The sequence below is a fragment of the Manduca sexta genome, chromosome 21, assembly GCF_014839805.1.
Source record: "Manduca sexta isolate Smith_Timp_Sample1 chromosome 21, JHU_Msex_v1.0, whole genome shotgun sequence".
NCBI classification, from domain to species: Eukaryota; Metazoa; Arthropoda; class Insecta; order Lepidoptera; family Sphingidae; genus Manduca; species Manduca sexta.
Genome location: NC_051135.1, coordinates 1,912,798 through 1,929,943, shown reverse-complemented (window position 1 = coordinate 1,929,943; position 17,146 = coordinate 1,912,798). Strand labels below are relative to the sequence as shown.

At 34.7% G+C, this 17,146-nt stretch overlaps 1 protein-coding gene across 2 annotated transcripts in view; it reads left to right on the top strand.

Annotated features, from left to right (window-relative positions):
- LOC115445581 (homeotic protein antennapedia) overlaps positions 1-17,146 on the top strand; it is a 198,856-nt gene that overhangs the window by 68,183 nt on the left and 113,527 nt on the right. Inside the window, exon 2 of one of the 2 annotated variants that reach the window (XM_037440980.1) lies at positions 15,300-15,351. The exons of the other annotated variant lie outside the window; for it this stretch is intronic. The gene's annotated coding sequence lies outside the window, so the exon portion shown is untranslated. The remainder of the gene's footprint in view (positions 1-15,299; positions 15,352-17,146) is intronic. 2 annotated transcript variants of the gene reach the window in all.

The following is a 17,146-nucleotide window of genomic DNA, read 5'->3' as shown; positions in this document are numbered from 1 at the left end:
ATTGAAATTAATATTTCGGGTAGGTACGTCATAATTTATAATTTTATATGCGGCCTCTGTTCCTTGGCGTAAAATGTTAGTTACACAGAAACGAGCCACTAAGATATTTTGATATAAATGTTTGATGTTTACTGTAATTTTGCATCATGAACACATGAAGAATTGAATTAGGTAATGTAGGGTTTCGTCTTTTTTTTATTCTTGCACAGCAAAGTGACCCTACTGAACCTGATGGTAAGTGGAGTGGGGTCCAATAGTATGTCGACTGACGAGAGATGATTACCCCTCGGCAATCGACACAATTATGCCGGCCTATTGGAACTGGATATACACAGGCTGATCCCGAAACGCGACACCTATGCGGGCGTATGGCAGGTTTTAACAAAATCAACTTTTTACATCTTTCATTATCTATGTAGTAAACGTTAAAAACACATTAGGAACACAATTTAAGGTTTTGTAAGCGAACGCGGCTAATCAAGTGTAAACTTGTAACTAACTTGTGTTTGGAGGCCGTCTGTAAAGGGTGTAATTCAACATTGTTCCCACATAATGTACAATAACTTGTATAGATAAACGTTTGATGTTGTATCTATTAAGTCGACATATTATAACTGTAATTAAAAGGTGATAGATAATCAAAGACTGTAACGTTATTATATTTTAAAGACGATTTTAGTTGTATTATTGTTGGATAAAACTATATTTTTTTAATAAATAAGGTAAGATTGCAAACATTTACAATAGATAAAAATATCAAAATCTTATCAATGGTTAAAAAATATGGCTGTTTTAAATGAGCGTAACTTTTTAAATTACTAATTCAAAAATATTATAAAATATTTATAGCCAAATTTATATAAAAAATGTATTATATAGATTAATGATGTACAAAATTACTTAACGAACTTATGGGATCGACCTATCCGAGGGTCGTAGGAACCCGATGGTTTATAATAAACCCGGAGAATGTTTCGGTAACTAATGTCTCTGTAATAGTCTTCCCATATGTATTACACAGTATGTAAATAATTTCTAGAGTCCACTACCGATTTTCCAGTAATTATAACGCTTATACCACTAGGAAATAAAATTATACTATCCTTTGTTATTATTAGATTGTACAATGACACCGTTTTTGTTGACAACGAAAAAATCACAACATACGTGTGATATTACTCAAGGAAGTTATATCCAATTAAGTTAATTAAACATTAATATTTAATTAAAATAATAATTCGGCTTTTAAAGATAATTGTCTCTTTATAATTAAATTAATACTTTATCTTTAAAACAAATCTTAGGGCCAAGTCACGCATCTATTGTCTCCGTTCCGTTTAACGCGCTGTTAATTACACGTGGTTTCACTTGGCAACACCTTCGATAAAGAGGAAGAATCCGTTTATCTTGCTTCGCCTAATTTAGCTAAAGATAAATAATTCAATTACAACGAAGCTAAGGTGGGACGGAAAGCACTGGGTGGCCTAGTAATTGCGTTAATTAAGTCAGTCCCTCTGTTATTAGTAATGAATTATTGATGTACTGTAACGTGTGATAAATGATCTACGCTTGTTAAACGGACAATAATAATCTTTTTTGCAGTTATCATTACTCCACACAAGTGCAATTTTGTTACCACCACATTTTTTTATTGTTATCAAGAACGCGATGATAAATACTTCGCCGGTATGAACCCTTCCATTTCGTTCAAAAATTCGATTTAGTAGTTCTCCAACAAATCCATAGATGTCGTTGTTTTAAATTAATGAATTTTTGCGTGGCAACGCATGAGAGCGCCACTGGATCATAAAATAACTGTCGTATTATATTATTATTTTATTGCGCCGGCCGGTTATCAACGTTCTTTATTGACATTCTATTACAAAGCGGTAAATAAACAAGCGTGTAACCGCAATAAAAGTGGCCGTTCATCATCCGAGCGAGATTGAGATGATAGTGAAGCGACAAATGTCCCGTAGTTCAATAGTGCGTCGTTAGAGGGCGTGATTTACGACAGCATTGATGTTCGTTTATGGTTCAATTTGTTTTAATCGTCGATTATGAGCGCGTTAGTTTTTACGACGCATTTAAACGTGATTTTAATGGGCGGTTCTTCAAATATTTACACTTTGGGCAACTAATCTGAACTAATAAGCTTTTGAGGATTTATGATTGTTGTTGTAGTACTTAAATCCTCTTGTTTGTGCTACTGTGTGGATATTTAACTTGATATGTAAACATCTAATTGATTATTAGGTATTTATGTTTTGTATTATTATAATAATTCTTGTATACCCTACTAAAGTATTGTTTTTATTTGTTGTTAATACAATAACAAATCTATTATCAATTTAATTTTCTCACCAACCTAATTGTTTTATGTCATTTTTTTTTTCATCAACCCAAAACAAATCCGTCACATCACCGCCATACATTTAATAATAATACTCGCGAGGGTATGTTACCCCTAAAAATTAAAAATGGCCGCCGGCGGGAACGCTCTCGATTGGCGGCAATAATTCATTCCGCCGCCGCCAGGGGCGCTACGTGTCATTTGTCTGCGTCGGCCGCCGCCCCCTCGCAGAGAAAATATCTACTACAAAGATGAGGGGACGTGCCACAGTATTCCGAAACAACTTTTAGTGAAAGTGTATCTTGGAAAAGGTTTTAGCATAAATTATTAATGAATAAAATGTTTTAGGGCTAGTAAAAGCTTTAGTAATTTAGGACGAAACGTTCTTAATGTGTGAGGAAATATTATATAATTATGTAAAATAAATTTATTATAAATATGTTAATAGTGACTTTGTGAGGACGATAGAACCACGTTAAAGCCAGTTTATGCATTTACATAATATGCTAGGGTAGCACAATTGTCTAAAAAATCCGAAACAATAATTCATCAGTAATTAACCTTCTAGTTTCAATTACAAAAAGCGGCCGATCTCTATCTGTATATAGTAGAGCTTTTCAAATATCCATAATTTTGGAATGACTAGTAATAAATGTTTAAAGATATCATGTATATTTACTCGCTTTATGTATATACAATTAAAAATGTCACTTGTGAATTATATATATTTGTTAAACAACGCTCATTTTCTAAGGCGACTTTGATTTATAAAACCTACATAATAGAATATAGAAAATATAGAAAATAGGTTATATGTACACGGTCACAATTTTGGTTACAATTCCAAATATCTTTCACTGATCGAAAAGATCTATAACAAATTGTTACCTAGATCAAACCAAAACCTATTAAAAATAACTAACCATTACAATTTGAACATAACCAACGTTGTTACAAGATAGAAAATACAATAATCCACTTATGAAAGAAGGATCCTTGGTCGTATGAAATCTGCATTCATGTTAACATAGAAGTTTAGTTGTATAATATACTTTATTAAAAAGTACAGCGATAGCTTACATGATAAAGTACGAAAGATATAAAAAAAAACTATAGTTTTCTTTTCTCTTAGGCTATGGAAACATTTGACGTTAAAAAATGGTATGTAATAAATCAAAGACAATTATAATATATAAATGCATAATTACATGATATAGTTTATTATTATAAATGCAATACATTGAAAGGCAACAATCACTAAATAAAAGACCTTGCTCTCAGACGATTAATTAAAGGATGAGTAATTAGAGACAATAATATTATCATCTCAGAAATATAACGACACTTGAAACATAAATATATCTAAGCGACATATATATATTATCTAAATTTAAGTCTAGATTTTGTAGCTCTAGACAATATTTATATTACTAGAAATTATTTTTTAACCTAATTACTTTAATTTTTATGAATTTTCCTATTAAAGTCAAAACTTTAAATCGCTCTACTCAAAAGACAACTGGTTGTCGCTTAGATACGATTGTTTTGTGTCATCATCATATCAGCCACAGGAAGTCCACTGCTGAACATAGGCCTCCCCCAAGGATCTCCACGTCGACCTGTTGGAAGCGGCCTGCATCCAGCGACTTCCTGCGACCCTAGCCAGGTCGTCCGTCCACCTTGTAGGCGGGCGTCTGACCTTTCGTTTGCCTGTACGTGGCCTCCACTCTAGAACCTTTCGACCCCAACGGTCATCGGTTCTTCGAGCTATGTGTCCGGCCCACTGCCACTTCAACTTGCTAATCCTATGGGCTATGTCGGTAACCTTTGTTCTCCTACGGATCTCCTCATTTCTGATTCGATCTCGTAGGGAAATACCGAGCATAGCCCTCTCCATAGCTCGTTGAGTGACCTTGAGCCTCCTAATGAGGCCCACAGTGAGAGAGCCACGTCTCGGTGCCGTATGTTATCACTGGTAACACACAACTATCGAAGACTTTCGATTTAAGGCACTGAGGTATTTTGGACGAGAAGACGTTGCGAAGTTTCCCGAACGCTGCCCAACCGAGTTGGATTCGACGATTGACCTCTCTCTCGAAGTTGGACCTGCCTAGCCGGATCACTTGTCCTAAATAGACATATTCGTCTACAACTTCGAGAGTCGAGCCCCCCAACTTCGATGGGGGTGGGCACAACATGGACATTCGACATGATCTTCGTTTTGTCCATGTTCATTTTAAGACCCACCTGTTGGGAGACTCGATTAAGGTCTTCAAGCATAGTGCTAAGGTCTTCCAGCGATTCTGCCAAGACTACAATATCGTCGGCAAATCGAAGGTGAGTGATATACTCGCCGTTGATGTTGATGCCGAATCCTTTCCACTGAAAGAGTTTGAAGGCGTTTTCCAGCGCGGCAGTGAACAGTTTCGGAGATATAACATCTCCCTGTCTCACGCCTCTCTGTAGTGGAATAGCCTTCGTGCTCTGATCTTGTACTCGGACCGACATGGTGGCGTTATTGTATATACATCTCAACACTTCGATGTACCGATAGTCAATGTGGCACCGCTGGAGAGACTGTAGCACAGCCCAGGTCTCGATCGAATCAAAGGCTTTCTCATTGTCCACAAACGCTGAGCAAAGCGGCAAGTTATACTCCTCGGTTTTTTGTATGACTTGCCGAAGCGTATGAATGTGGTCTATAGTACTAAAGCCTTTTCGGAAACCGGCTTGTTCGGGTGGCTGGAAGTCATCAAACCTGTGTTCGAGACGATTTGTGATGACCCTCGAAAACAACTTATAGATATGGCTCAGGAGCGAGATGGGCCTATTATTCTTCAGCAAAGTGTTATCACCTTTTTTGATTGTTTTGTGTGTCGCTAAGTAATTTTAGAAATTCATTTTAAATGCTTTGGACTGTCCATAAATTACTAGATGCTCAATCAATGAATCATAAAGTCCTGATATTTGTCCTAGATTGATATAGCTTCACTATTTTTAAATTTTATCAGACCTATAAATTATACATTTTAACTCTTAACGCAGTGCGTACAATAGCCGTTTGCATTATTCAATCAACAGTGTATCTACTTGCCGATGGAATTTCTAAACTAATGAAAAATGTATGGGGGACACCAACCAACAGATCATCCGGGTGAGAGGATGGAATATCTGAATAAAAACATTCTAATCTTTAATTAGATTTTCCCTAAAGCTAATTCTTATCAATGTTTATGTGTATTCGACGCTATAACTCAGTTGGACAAGTTTACTCACTGATTAGATTTACAAAAAATCTTTGTGAATAAATTCATCATCGACGTTATTGTGATGGTTACAAAGATGATATTTGTATTCATCCAGTTAGTTTGAACGGTAAACGTAAGATTGCCGAAGCGCTTTGCGTGGCTACCGGCAATATCTGGTGCCACCTCACGCACTTCGAAATTATTTTAATAAAGTAGGTTAGGTGAATGTTTTGATATTTTTCCCTTTCTAAAATTCAGAAGGGAAACGTGGAATATTATTTAGATGTGATATTTTGTATACAACCATTTTCTGAGTCTATTTCGTTGCTAAAAGCTTATCGACTTCTATTGACCTTAATGTTGCAGCTTATATTTTATGGACTAGTGTAAGATTTTATCAAACGTATTTAATACAAATTCACGAATATCTACAAGCCTAATGAAACATAACAATTAAGTTCTCAAATATAAAATGAATTTATGTGGACTAAATATTCCTTATAAAGATTTCCATTATCTTGAATCTTAAATCATTTCATTTTGTATAGGCTTTTGCTGGTATAATGCCAAGCGGCTGCTCCCTTGACCTCAGCGACTCTATGAGAATTGAAAATGTGGGTGAAGTCAATATAATATCTATAATAGTTTAAGGTTGACTTCCAATGTTAGAAGGCTGGTAAGCGATGATTCTTTTATGATATGGTAAGTTTATTACAATATTATGAGGGATATTATTCTTTAAAATGAATTTATATATATTTTTTCCTAACAATCACCGGTTTCGGGACTTAAATTAATCTTTTACGTAAACCATGCTTATCTGTTAAGTCGAACAAAATTTAATCAAAAATAAATCAACGGCAACAACTCTATCTTTGAAACAACAAAGCACTAGCATTCGCAACGATTATTATCTATAAAACAAACTTAATGCATTTAAGGTTGGTAGCGACACGGTCTAGAGACATTTTGTTATCTTACCACATCACGTTTGCTTTGTTTTTATCCTTAAACATAAAGCCACAGAGTCCACTTTCGCTCACCTTGACAGCAGATTTCTCGCTAACCATCAAAAGCGCTTCACGTGCGGTCGTGATGAACTTTAAAGTTGTATCTTAAAGGGTTATTTTTCTTTGAACACTTGAAGAATTAGGGTATGTAAATACTAGAAAAGGACCAGTCGTGATCGGGAATCGTGATTGCAACACTGCACTGCGTGGCCTTTGAACATGGGTTCCGTAGCCGTGAAAAATCACTTGAACATATGCAAACCGCCTGCCAGCTTGCGGCCGATGTTCTAATCCGCGGTAGCGGCTACATAAACACTTGGATTGAAGTGCTATTAACTTACTTAGGAGGAAATTACTTGCCTATTAGGTAAATTTTTTGTCGAAGCGGATTTTCAATGATTAAACTTTAGATTAATTAAGTTATGTCGAGTGAATATCTGTGAGGAAAGTTGAATTAAAATGTTGGGTATTTAAATTTATAGTATTTGACTTTCTTGATAAGATATGTTAAGGTTATGGTTAATTCCATTCGTAAATACATTACATAGTTTAATTCTTGGTCAAGTACTTAATGAGTTAACAATGTTAAAATGTTTTTCGGAGTTAATCGCGGTTTTAATATTTTATTTTCTCCCGACGTTTCGAAGACTTTGCATCCTTCATGGTCACGGGGGGGACTGAGGTGTAGTTCATCCGCAAAGTCAAAGTTACAATATCTACCTACATTTTACAAATATACAACTTGTTAAAGTTTAGCTGTTGGTGGTAAAACTAAAAAAGTAAAACCGGGATAAAATCCGAAAAATATTTTAATTTTAATGTCTAACATTCGCGTAAACATAAGAAATCATTATGAATTAATAATGATTTTTTAAGATGCTTACTCAAATTTTATTAAAGAAATTAGGTCACATTAAAAAAAAATACAATGCTCACGATGAAAACAAACTTATAAGCACTGAAAACCTCCGCCCATTCGCAGTTCAAAAACCTACAAACAATACTAGATCATATCAACACTTTAAATATGCAATACAAATCGATTAATTATATATCGACATCATCGATAATATCGATATGACAGCGAATATTTAAAATTCGAACACCGACTCTGCCTAGTAAGGCGCACAAGGGATCGTAAAATATTATGGCTCTATTCTATTCGATACGTGATAACTCCTGGATCAAGTGTTCGGTGAATGTTAATGTAGGGCTGGCCTGGTACACCTAATGTGACATCCATTTGCTTCCGGGAAGTATCGATATAGTTAGCGTTTCCCAGATTCGATTTTGACTGTCTGCGGTTCCGAGACCGAGTGTTTTATGATTATGGGACGTTGTTTGTTATGTTAACTGCACATTCTTGATGTCTTCGTCAAAATGCTAAGGTATAGGTAACAGTTTTATTATATTTGTGAGATGCAATTCGAATGTATGGAGATTTCATATTACTATTGGACAATATTCTAAGATCCAGAAATAGGCAAAATTAATAAATTCTACTTCTTAAAGTAAAATTACAAGTATTACACTCAGAGGTTGAAATCAATCTCATTGACTTTAAAAATTAACCACTTAGTAAGGCAATAACGACTTTACCAATCTGTATTAGACCAACCAGCAGTATTATTAACAAATTATTACACCTGTACTGTCTAACAATACAACGGATGAAAGTAGTAAATCATAATGGGCATAAAACTTTTTTAGACGCACGACATAAAATATTAAACTGAAATAGTTTTAAAAGAGGAAGTTCCGGTCTCATATATATTCTTTTATGTTTTTATCAATAAATATAAATTGTATGTTATAAATTATATTTAGTTGTATTTTTAATTAAAACATGTTGCAGATGTAGAGTTAATGACAGTCATTAGTGTTTTTATAGTCAGTATCTATATTGCGGGAATTTTATGTGTTTTATTAGTCATGCGTATTAATTAAGGAAATTAATATTTAAACCATTACATTTATTTCTAAGTAGCACAAAACTTTGATATTTAAAGCAACTTTACAGAAAAAGACATGAATTATAAAATACCATAAATAGATTTGAACGATATTAGACTCTAAAATGCAAAGAAAAACCATAAATAATTATCATATTTTTTCGCCTCAACAGAGAAGTTGCGTACATGTTAACGGTAGGTATATTTTTCAAAATAATATTAAATGCCCACTCCAATCTGTTTTTTTTTAAACATTAATGTACATTGCCTCATTACGCAACTAAAACTATTTAAATCAATGAACCATAGACGCATTCTATAACTGATTGCGAAAGCTTCCACTGCAAGACACAAATCATACAAAACACATCAATCGCGCGGTAAATGGCGCTTAAACTTTGCGCCGCGTTTGGTTTAGCTTTAGCTTTTATTTTTATCCTACAATTATGAATATTCTCTGATTTATTGCTAGAAATGTTAACAGATATCGGGTTATTTAACACCACTAACAAACTTTTACATTCAAATAAAAATTCATAACTTAACACTAATTCTCTATCTCTATATTCTAATTAAATTCCAATTATTATTTTAATTTTATTTTCCACTTTGTACACATAGTATACAGGCGGACTTGATGCCATAGGCATTCTTTCCCAGTCAACCTTGGGGTGGGGTAGAGAGGACGGAGGCAGGTTAATAATAAAAGAAAGTGAAAAACACATAATAAGAGTAATAATAAACAAATGTTAAAACGACATCCTCGCATATATAAATATATAGATTGATAAAAAATACATACATATATACATAAATAAAAATATAAATACACTAATAGTATCTTAAAAAAAATAATCAGTTCATTCACCAACATTAATTCTATAGATCTTTTAATCCACCCAATTCATTTTTCACTATCAAGCTTAAGGTTACAGACATCGCCAGCCTATTATCTTGATTTAAATACCTTGTTCAAAATGTCACGCTTCCAATCCGTTAGTGTTAATAAATACCAATTAAAAGACCAGATTAGAATTAGATTAAATTCATGTGTTATGAGTCAGCGAGTCTTTTGAACTAGATATCTTGTTTGTAAAATGTTTGTCTATTTCCTGAATATTTTACTGATATAATTAAACTAATAACTCTGTTATAGATAAACTCAAATATTTGATTCTCTGTACTATGTTTTTCGCAACGCATGCTCTTCTGTGGATAGTAAAGATTCGACACATATAATGTTTTTACACGTTATAATTTTTTTGTGTTGAAACAAAACAGATTTTATCACAAATATGTCTACAAATATAAAAAGTATAGTTAGTTATATCACAAGTTTTTAAATATATTTTTTTCCGCCGTTATTTTTGTGTATTGCGAGCTGGTCCGCAAATGAAATTCGTATGATTATTTCTCTGTGAACTATTAATAAAGATAAAAATTAGTTTGCAACCTTAAAAGATAATCTCGGACTTTACTTTTAACGTGTTTGACTTTATAAAATTAACAAGATTCAATTAATAAATTTTCATAGGCGCATTGTAAATTCTTTATTTGTTTTGTGTGTTTTAATTTACATTATAATCCGTTGCGTTAATGGCCTTATTTCTAACTAAATGCTCATCTTCAGAAACTTTCGCATAATATTAACTGGAAAGTAGGATAATAGGATGGCTTCCTCACAATCCGTAGTTGTCAAGTAAATCCGGAATGCAACGCGTACCCTAATCAACTGCATTTCAAACGCACCGTAGAATGTAAATCTTCATGCACACATGCATAGTTAATCATTCGTTAGCATTGCAATCTGCATGCATAACGTCCCAACACCGATGTCCGAATGTAATTAATAATTTCGACACTCGGTGATTAACATTTAAATCGGCTACGGGATTGGACGGGATTGCGCGGGATCGGTCGGGCGGCGCGTCGTGGGCGATCCAATGTGACGGACTCTACGCACGGTGACTACTGACGTGATGGACTTGTATACCTACATATTTGTTTCGTGCTTTGCAATGGTTTACTTTAAGGCGTAGTTCGTATTGAATTTTGTTTTATTTCATAGTTTGTTATTGAGAACTAGCTTTTGCACACCGGTTCTTCAAAATACTTATCGTTATCCTTTAAAAAATTCGTCTCTATATAAAAATCTCCTCCAATTTTATTTGGCTACTATGGTGCTTAACAATAATAAAATATGGCCCATCCGGGTTTTGGACAATATTTAACAGGAATAAAATATACATGACAAATGAAATTTTAGTTCACAGAGCACAAAACATTTATCACTAGAAAATTACCGTTTTAAAAATAAACTTAATTACCATTATTAACTATTTATAACACATCACGTCTCTAACACATGCAAATAAACTACTTAAGGCTTCATTCATTGCATTCATTAGAAAATCTCGACGTAACCGAGCTAAGCACATGTAAATAGGGTGTCAAGTAATCTATCAACACAATTAGAGCTAGTTTAGATATGTTGGACTTGAGATAAATGGAGGCTGACTAGCCTGCCTTTGATAACACTAGCTGACAAATAGCATTGGTCTTACCAGTGAAATAATCAAAGAGATTAGTATTATTAAATCGAATTTGAGTCTGATATGGCAATAGGCTCGCACCCTGTTGATGTGATGGATATAAACTCTAGAAATGTGTGTCCACCTTCAACTCTGCACAATTTTTATTCGCTTGGTCTCCTCACCGAAAGTAAGCCCATGCACGAGGAAATATTTATCATGGTTCTAGTCACATAGTCATGTGTATATACTTCGTAGTCGCTAATATACATTGAGGCCTTTAATGGTTCGCGAACATTTCCCCTCTACCCATCCTAAAGAGGTTCCCATAGTTTCCCCAGTTTTACTTCCCCCATTCCCTTACAAATCCTCCGAGCTCCTGCAGTTGGAGGACTCCAGTATCCCGTTCGCAGGGTCGTCCCGTAATAGACTGCAGGGATGCCCACTCGTGTGCTTCGATCAACGCTAAGTATAGGTCGTAAGCTTATGCTTTGACTAATGATTCAAGGGTTATATATAGCACAATTACTTCGCACATATATAATTCGCTCTAAGGATGAAATAACATTGTGGGGAATCCTACTATATACCTGAGAATTCTCCAAATAGAATTCGATGGTATGTAAATTCTCTAACCGCACTAGGCCGGCGTGGTGGACTAAAGCCTAAGTACACTGAGTAGCAGAGGAGGCCCGAGCTTATCAATAAGCAGTATATAATCCAGAGCTGTTATAATTTATTACTAGCTTTTGCTCGCGACACTGCATACGTAAAAATGTTTTTCCAGAATAAAAGTCCCGCTACATATTTTTCCAGGATACAAAATCCCGTTCCAGGATGTCAAACTATCTTCGCACCAAATTTTATTGCAATCAGTTTAATAGTTTCACCGTAAAAGTATAATAGTAAGACAAAGTAACTTTCGCATTATAAGTAAGTATTACTTATTTGCTAAAATATGAACTCAGCATGCTGCAGATGAAACTGCGTATGACTACTCCGCAATACAGTAATTCGAATAAACTCGTGTATTCTAAGTAAAAAAATTACTAAAGAATTATATTCAACAACAGTTACATAAATGGGAAGTATTTTCTGAAATATGCAGAACGCGTAGACGCGTAGAACATAAACAAGATTAGTAATTGTGGAAATTATTGTCACCGCGTACGTGAATTTACTTATGGATAGCTAATCGACTGCGCCCGTCTGTACGTCAACTAGCTTCGTAAATAACATACTTTAGTGCGAATAGTCGATCGTGTTAATGCGAAATAGGAACGTAACCTAATTTATTTACATGCTATTTTTGTCTATTTGTGTAATTTATATAACTAAAGTATCAAAGACCGATTGAATTAATAGTTTTCTCAATAATTACATAGCTTTTAGTTTAGATAAATGCAAATGCAATGCGGTTTGTAAATCGCGTTGCGTTGGCGAAATTGGAAAAATAAGTCACATAAGAATGAATTCATATTTTAAAATTACCAATAATTAATCATCTCTACGAAAAGTTAATGTAATTACATTATAGTTTATTTTTTTGCAAGGGAAATTCCATATTAACACCTCTACTCCAGTATTTTTCCATGCTGTCTATCAGTAGTTAAGGGTTCATATAAACCGATTCCTGCCGGCTCCCCTTTCGTAAATTATATCTACTTATTATATGAATTTGCAGACCGCATTTAGACATATCAGTACGTATTTATAGTGTCGGGTTCCATTACGAAAAATTTAACTCTTCACCACTGTTGCCAATCAAAATAGCACATCAAAACCAGCGCTCCCAAACTCAAACACAAGTATCATTTATCAATAATTTCGCCAATTCCACAAAAATCATACGCGCATCAAGCGCGAGTTGTACACGCGTGGCCAATGTTTTTTCATCAATTTGCCCACCACATTGATATGCGAAATGTCACCGCGATTCGCACGACGCATACATACGATTAAAAAATCACGGCGGTAGGTGACCGCTGCGTACTCAGCTTTAATTGAATAGATACAGCGGCACACCGCGACTCTTAATCGTCTAATTTGAAGCGAAAACAAGGTATCGTTGACGGACGAATATATTACTATGGTATGTAAGGACTTTCTTTTGGTACGATATTACAATTGCCTGTAGGGAATAGTAAACAGGACACGTTATTTAGGTTCTGAACTGGCATTAGGAAATATAGAATAATTTAAGGGCCACATTCCGTGATGTCAAAGAACTTTATATTGTCTATCGGTCTGACTCATGGATTGGGTGCAGAAAATAAACAATTGTGTTAAGCGTTACAAATAACCTTGGTGAGTGTGGTAATGCCAAGGCGAGCTGAGGATTTAAATAAATACGAGTGCAATCAATTAAATATTTGCATGTGGTTAAGCCTAGATAAATAATATTCCCAGCTCTACTATTCAATATCGGCCCTTTTAAACGGATTAATATAGACTTAGTTACACAATATACGTCTTTTAGTTTTAGTAGTACTATTTATCTTCTAGAATTTAAATAATCACGACCCTAAAACCAACACATGTAACAACAATAACATCCAAAATCTCAAAGCCACGTATCGAGATAGCCGAAACTTAGAACAAATGCACCGCTGCAAACAGTTGGAGTTTTATGTACCGAAAGAAACAAAAATGGTCAGAAAGCAATCAAGCCGCTATTGTCAAGCGACCTTGGGTCTCAGTGCAGCATTAATATTCGATAGGTTACCCATAAAGCCTGAAAGTATGTAGGCAAGTCGCGGCTCGCGAAACTGTGGGTGGGCTATGCTAAGCTGTCGATACTTACAAAACGGCAAACTTGACGTATGCAGAATAAATATCATTTGTGATTCCATGCCCGTACCAATTTTACTGTCCGTAGAAAGGCGGTAAGCCGAATTTTGCCGTACATTTTACGATTATAATTAGCTTTGCAAATTATTTAGGATGTTCCGAGGAATGGTTTTAGATTTTTTTCGTAGTCAAAAATGTTGATAATTAAATTAATATGACTTTATAATTTGTTCAGATCAATGTGGGTGGCGGAATTAGCTCAAAGAAGCCGCCAAGTATTTTATATGTAACCTACATGATATACGTAATTACACGAGTAATAAATATTCTGGAATTATTGTACAAAGCAATTACCGTATAATTTTTTACGACTGGGGAATATGTGAAAATTCTCATTTATAATTCCGCATGTAATCTTGTAATAAAAATGTGTTTGAAAATTAAGATAAAGATACTTTGTCATAATTAGCTGTAATTACATAATTTTTATTTCTTTTATGCATGTTAATTAAACTAGTGTAATTATATATCGGAGTGTAATATAAAAAGTGTATTGAGTAATAAACAGCCACTATCACCTGCATTAACTTGTATGCCTAATTAGTTTTATGAGCGTAACAAATGTTATCAAGATACATGCTGACATTGAATACATTCGTTCTGGCTTCGATATTGATATGAGGCATCATTGTTCTTTTTGCACAAATAACTAACATAGAATGAATCTCTAAAAAAAAGCTTTGGAATTTTGTGTTATAAAGTATGCTCTAGACAAAAATCATAGTTCGGAAAACGAGTTATCTTTACAGAATATTGTGATATCCCTAGATTCATAAAGCACCGGTAGATTTATAAACCGTGAAAAGCGACATGAATATTTTAAGAGACAATTTGTCATGGGCAATCCAAATGAAAAGCAAACAAAACTGAAACAAAAACATGTTCTCGCGGCAGTAAAATAAAGACAAAAGACGACACACCAATAAATTGTCGCTGAAAAGTAACCAAAGCATTATACAGTTGCATAACAGTACAGTAACAGTAAATAAAAAGAGCCAAAAGGAGCAAAACTGTGCACGAAACTGTGCGCTTTTAAATACGGACGACGTTGAGCGCGGGCAAGGCAAAGACATTTATGTTCACTAAACAAGTAGTAAAGTCACTACTTGAGCGTTTTTATGGCACTCATAAATGTCAGATTGTGCGCCCGGGGTTTAGCAGGCCGCCCCGCGCGGGACGCCGCGCCGGCCCGCCTGAATAAGGCATCACGTTCACAACACTGCACCGAACCTTAATTGATTCCACTCATTTCTCAAATCATGTGTGTACTTTTTTCATATGTTTCTTTTTCACACTCATTCGACGTTCCCGCCTGCAATTCACTGTATAATAAAGCAATTTCATTCCTTTTTCAGGTAACCATTTCTGCTGCTTAACAGTCCATAAACAATAAGGCGTCGTTAAATGGTGAGTTGCTAGACAATGTTTAGGTGAGGAATGGCTTCAAAAAACAAAACGAGAGCGCGTCAGTTGATATTTAGCGCAGGGTTCACGTAACAAGAGTGGTCGCTGTAAAAGGAAAGTTTATAGATGGCGAAGAGACAGACGTGAGAATAGCTTGTATTTCGCAGCAACAGACCCCTATGCAAATTATTGCATCATTAAACACCTCGTTGCGGGCTTTCGTGTTAGATTGACGTTTCGCAACACACGTTCAGCCGCTGACACGATTTGTAAGGCCGGATGCGTTTGATTGGCGTTAGTTTGTTCAATTATTGTTGGGAAAGGGTGTTGTTTGCGACGGTTAATAACAAACTGTTCCTGTCTGCTGAGACCAGATTTGTTGTACAGCGAAATAGTGTACGTTGATTTACAACGAACAGATATTTCGTTTGATATTAAAGTAATTTTTCTTCACTCGTACGGCGTCTGAATCTTAATCATCGTTGACTAAAGAGCAATAAATTGGTTTCTTTATAGCAAAAGCTCTCAACACATTCGCATCTAAATTATTTTAAAGAGCTGTTTTAAATTAAAACGCTATAATATAAACAATCTTAAATGGCCAGTGTATCGATATTATTATATGAAAATGTTGACGGCATCCGTCTGCGCGGCAATGAATTTGCATGGATGGCCAGTTAGGGTTTACGCTTTTGATTTTATCTTGCAATAATTTTAGGAGCAATCTCATTTAAATTACTTGCAAATTGAACCTTATTTTAAGAGTTTATTAAAATAATAACACTAAACTTTAAAAATGTTATGTGACGTGTTTTTTTTCACATGTAGGTCAGTGAATAACTTTCTCGATTGCATTTAAAAATGTTGTTAGTTTAGATCCAGTATTTAAATATTTAATTCCAATGATACATTTGCAGTAGCCGCAAGCCACGGAAAGTTTACATCTGCGTCGTGATTACTATCTCGTTTTATATTCTTAACGTATATCTATTAATTTATCTTCAATAGTTAACAATAAATTTTCTGAGGTATGAATGATAAAGTTTCTAAGTTTTAGTTAGTGTTTCTTACAATTATTATAGTTTTTTCTCGTTCTGTAGTTTTTTTTTACGTAAACAATCATTTGCTCTTATACGTGGCTTCGCCCGCGTTATCAAGTTTTACCGGGATAAAATCGGAATAAAAGTACCGCTTTATAATTTCCCGATATAAACAGAGCTTATATTTTAAGTTAGACCTTTAGCAATACATTGGTAAAAGCTGCATTCAATTTCACGCATTAGTTTTTGCGTGATGCATGTACAAACATACAGACAGACACAAATTCCAAAAATTGTTGTTCTGGCTCCTGATGCTCTAATAAAGACCTCCTATAACAGCTTTTCGGCCTGTTACAATTTTATTTGATGTAAAGATGTTGCTTATATTCAAATAAACAATAACGTTCGAAATTCAAAAAGACCACGGCGTTCTCATTTTTGATTGCATGATAGACTGAATTTCCAAAGACCAAATTAATTAGTTTATGTTAATGGAGATAACCCTATTAGATTCTAGAGAGTACACCTGCAAGAAGAGACGTGTGTATGGTGGGGCGGTGACTTTTATTGACATAGCCGTGTTTATTACTGGCTCGTACCGTCTTCGAGGCACGGCGACACTGTTGCCTGTTGCTTCGTTTTGTGGTCTAAATTGAGGATTACAGCGAGTTTGTAATTATTGTCATGAGACCTGAGAAATCTGAAGTAATAACACCACTGGTTATTTAGTCAAACAAAAAAGAACATAAAAATCTTTT